The sequence below is a fragment of the Anoplopoma fimbria genome, chromosome 21 (assembly GCF_027596085.1).
Source record: "Anoplopoma fimbria isolate UVic2021 breed Golden Eagle Sablefish chromosome 21, Afim_UVic_2022, whole genome shotgun sequence".
NCBI classification, from domain to species: domain Eukaryota; kingdom Metazoa; phylum Chordata; class Actinopteri; order Perciformes; family Anoplopomatidae; genus Anoplopoma; species Anoplopoma fimbria.
The window spans coordinates 1,817,658-1,823,122 of record NC_072469.1 but is presented as its reverse complement, the minus strand read 5'-3'; positions in this window follow the sequence as shown (position 1 = coordinate 1,823,122).

The window sequence follows — 5,465 nt, the reverse complement described above, 5'->3', positions numbered from 1 at the left end:
AATTACTTCTTGAGTAAATGTACCTAGTAACCAAAGTGATTTAGGTGTAACAGTCTGTATCTGTACTTTCTTTGAGCCAGACCTTATTGGGAAAGTTCGTACTACTTTGTTAAAATCCATTTTCACATCTGCAGGTAAAAGTCACAAGAGGCTTGATAACATTTTAGAAACAACTTAGATTCTCCAGACCTGTAAATTTAGCCCAATAAGATGAGCCAGTAATGTACCTGCTCTGGTATTAAACATGAGAATCCAGACTTTTTTGCTAAATGCTAAACTGATGGAGAGATGCTTTGAGTGATTCTCACCTTCGCTATCTTCGCTTGGAGCCACGCAGCATCTGGTCTGATGCACCAACGATGCTTCTTGTTTATAACCCTGGAAACAGAGACACAAAACATTCTGTCACCTGAATGTTTGGTTATTTGGTCCATTTGTGATCATGCGTTTTGAACACAAACATTTATCATTTCTGCATTCTCTTCTGCAACCAATTAGACCTAAAAGAAGCTCCAAAATCTGATAATACAATTTTTGTTTTCTGTTTTCAGGATGAAGCCAACAGTGGAGAAAATGGACAAGAATTGGAAAGAGGTTTGTCATTGACTGGTTCTCTGGTGTCCCGTACTCAGATATAATACTTACAGGAAGGCGTGTTGGCAGTTCCTTCGTGCTTTCTGTTCGTAACACTCTCTGATGATGTGGACCTTCCTGGAGCTGAAGTTGCTGCAGCACGGTACACTCTGTCCAGAGGACTCCACTGCAAAAAACACACACGAGGAGAGAAAATACTCATTATTCTGCATTACATCACAAGGTCTGGTCATCAATATAGAAGGAAAGACCTGTTACACACTGGGAGGTACTCGCGAAATAGTTCCCTGAATCACTGCTGGTACGTCTTATATATTTTATTTGCTCACTGCATAAGAACCTGATATTGGAAAAAAACGTACCTCCGCTTATACTTAATGCCAGACACTTTGGGCTTTTTAAACTTTTCCTATTTGCATTTGTAGATTTCTCCTGAATTCACCAAAACATTGCATTAGATAATGCCTTTTATATTTAAACATAACATTTCTGCAAATGTGTAATACAAAAGAACCCATCTTTTTGTTTCCCCTATTCACATGTAGTGTTTCCATTTGAGGAGGGTAAAAAAGGAAACCAAGCCGAGATCATTTAGAAAATATAATGAGAAATAATGAAAACATGAAGTGTATTTAATCCTTAAGTCATTCCATCAAAACCTTTTTCTATTAGTTATTCAATGTATTTGCATTTTGCAAATAGACGCTAATGCTAAAATTTATGCCAGAAATGTCAAAAGAATATCTCAGAGGCCAATGGGACATTTTGGAATTCCTTTTAATTCCTTTTGTCTGATCAGCAGTCCAAACCCCAAAGATGTCCAGTTTATTATCACATACGAAGGAGAAAAGCAGCAAATTCTCACATTAAGGAATCCTGAATCAGCAAATATTTGTCATTTTTGCTTAACTAATAGTTTTTTGACAATTGATAATTTGCAAATCAATGACTAATTTTATCCTTTTTTTGTATTATAATCAGATTCCAGAAGACAAAAGCTGGTGTCTGCACACGCTCCACATAAATCATGAGTTCAGTTTTACCTTGTGATGCAAAGAAGAGCATCAGGACAGCCAGGGTGAGCAGGCTAATCCAACGGCTGGCAGAGAGAGTCGTCCACATCTTCAAATCTTCAACCTGCCTCTGGATCTCAGCAAATTATGAATGAACCAGAGGAGCTGGGGTCTTATATACTGCAGCTTCACACAAAAAGAGGAACCCTCAGTTGTCATGCAGAATGTTCTTGGAAATAATCATGCTGCAGGGATGACAGGACGGGGGACTCACGCGCACAGAAGGTACTAGAGTCTTTCCGTCATGTTATGTCCATATATGTTCAGTTCATGTGGAGTTGCAGCAGGATTCATCACCTTACTGTTACGTGATATTCACATTTCACCGATGCGCGAATCCCAACAGAACTGTAAACACAATTGTATACTCTACATAACCAATAGCACGGTTTTGTGCACCATTTTAATTTTTTGGGCCAATCAAGGTAAATCTTAATGTTGAAAAACAGATGATCTATAGAGACAAGATAATGACAGAGAGACCTTGCCGCCAGAGCCCGAGTCTCCAGAGCCCCAGTCTCCAGAGTCTCCAGAGCCCCAGTCTCCAGAGACCCTCGTCTGACCTCCAGAGAGGAGCCGCCCGCCTCGAGAGACCCTCGCCCGACCTCCAGACCCATGTTGCTCATGCTCAAACTTTAAATTCACTTATTGTTCACTTCTATTTGATGTGAGTGTAGGGGATAAAAAAGGTTTAGCATCTTTTCTTTTGCTTGGAGTTTAACTTTATGATATGTAAATGTGATGCTTTCTTTAGTAGTCTAAAACATTATCCATTACAAATCAGCTGACTATTGCTCAGTGCTCATTATCACACTTAACTAAAACAAGACCAGCATGATGTTGGAAAGAGCCACAGCAGAGCAATGACCTTGAAAAGTTCGACTTCTGATGTATTTCTCATTAAAGAAATTCGGTCGAAATTGAATTGAAAATATCGGACTAAACCTAAAAGCATCAAGACAAAAACATAAAACAACTAGGATGTGGGTGCATGAAGATGAAGAAAATATACTTCAACTCCTGCCATATTTGGTGAATAACTTTTGTTTCTTTGTTTGTTTGTATATAGTATATAGTTTACATAAGTATTTTCTAATGACTATTTCAGTTGGAAGGACATCAGAACAGCTTAGGTATTCTTGGTATTTCATGTGAGCAAGAACAGGGGAATCCCCCAAACTCATGAGTCTGTTCAGAGACACACTAATAATAAGACCCATTAACGCACAAACCAACTATATTTAAACATCCACTGTTATAATAATAACCACAAAAAACAGTCATAACTGCGTGAGACGCCACTGAGAAACCAAAAGAGGAATTACTCACAAACGTGGAATGCAGCTGCAGCCGAGATATTTAAAGAACATTTCTGACCAAGTAGTCTCCATTCATGGTTCCATTTCCCTGAGCTTTCAACTAAATCTTACGGTCTTCATTAGCAATTAGAGTCGACTGTTGAAGTGTATTTATATGTGCAGGCTTTTCTACGATGATCAGAACCGTTTGAAAGCAACACAGAAACTAAAAAAGTGTCTTTAACATTTGTATTATATTGTGTGCTGCTATGAGATGAGAAAAGTCAGCAAGCAGCTTTATGTTTTATTAGTTTTGATATCACGACTTTCCTGCAAAATAAAACATATAATTAATCAACTGAAGTGTGATTAAATGAAACAATATTAGCAGGAAAAGGTTTCATTTTATTTAATGTAGGGCTGCAACTATCAATTTCTCCAAATACTCCAAAACCTAAAGATAATACCTTTTTAGTGATATATGACAAAGAAAATCCTCAAATTGAAGAAACGGAGACCAGAGTATAGTTGGTACATCTGCTGAGAAATGACTGAATAGTTGACGAATCATTTTCTGTCAGTGGAATAATTGATTAACATCCTAATTATTGCAGCTCTAACTGAATGTAGAAATAACATAGCGTGAGCTGTCTTTACCCTCACCACAACCCTCAAAGTGCAAAGTCCCTGCTGGTTAGCAGCTTCTAGCCTCCATGAGTGAAGCAAAAGAAAAGAGGAAGAACACAGAAGATTAGAACGAGGCATTGATCGTTAGTATTGGTGTGTTTGTTGCATCAAACAAGTGTGTCAGCTTTCCCATCAGTGTGTCTGTATGAGGGTGTTGGTTTGAAGCTATTTTTACAGATGAGCAGACATTGCTAAAGACTTCCATGATGAGTTCCCTCTCCCGATCCCCCCCTCCTTTGTTCCCCCTGCTTGTTCTCAGGCTGCACCTCACAGTGTTTTCATCTGTGGACTTGACAACGTTATCACAACACATTCAGACAAACGGGAATAAACAGGATCGTTGCTACTGCTAAAGATTATGTCCTTTGTCATATTTCTGGAGAATTGGGTGGTTTATAATGACACAAAGATAATTACGCACATTATTTTTGTGTCATTATAAACACAAACATTTATACTGGTTTTGTGGACTTAAACTGCTAATGACTCTGTTTGAATATATCAAATATACAATATTATAATATACAATTATTTTTTAAACACTCGGAAAAATGTACAGGGTTTGGTTGGTGTCTTGACAAAACTTTCTATCCTAATTTTTGATCATTATTAACCGCAGTATTCCTTAAATCCTGGCTACTGAAATTACTACACATTACTACAAATTGTGCTGATAAACGTTCTTTTACAAAAGTAATTTGGACATGACGTCACAGCAGGAAAAGCAACAGTGTAAACCACGAAATAACTGCCTGAATTCCATTCAGCTGCTTCAGTTCCATGGCTCTGGTATTGTGTTGAAACACTTGAATAGAATGCTGTCATAATAAGATTCTATTCTATGGATCTATCTGTATTATTTTCTTTTTTTGAAAAACATCATGTACTGCTCACTAGTCCAGAATAGAATGAAACTTTGACCCCAGTATTAAATTAATAAATTTGAATCACCACTTCAGTAAAAGCAGTGACTGAGAAGTTTCTCATATATTACATCCATAAATGAGTGTTCACAAGTGTTTATTAATGGGAAGTTGTTGTGAAACAGCATAAAAAAAAAAGCTAAACTGTGACATATTTCAGCAGTGAAAATTATGAACACCTTTTAATTTTTTTTATAGAAATATTAGATAAAGTTGATTTCAGGCTTGTTCATTATTTAAAAACTTTATTAGGTTTTTACAAACATGACAAAAACGAGGAAACATTCAAATGGCATCGAGGAGTTCCTTTGACTTGATGCTTTTTTATTTATTAATTAATTAATGTATTTATATTTTTTATATATATATACATATATATAAATATATATACGCATGTATAGATGTTTTAATATATGTTTGTATATATGTATACAAATGTTTGTATATATATATATAAATAAATATTAATATATATATACACATGTATAAATGTTTTAATATATGTTTGTATATATGTATACAAATGTTTGTATACATATATACAATGTATATATGCATGTTGGTTGTATACATGTATAGATATTATTTATGTATATATTTGTATGTATATAAGTTTATATATGTGTGTGTATACATATATATGTTTGTATATGTAGGCCTATATATAAGTGTATATGTATTTATATGTATATGAGTGAATATACTGTATGTGTGTTTATATTTCTATAAATATGTATACATAAACATAAATACATAAACATATATACGTAAACATATATACATAAACATAAATACATAAACATATATATGTAATCTTAAATACATAAACATATATATGTAATCTTAAATACATAAACATATATATGTAATCATATATATGTAATCTTAAA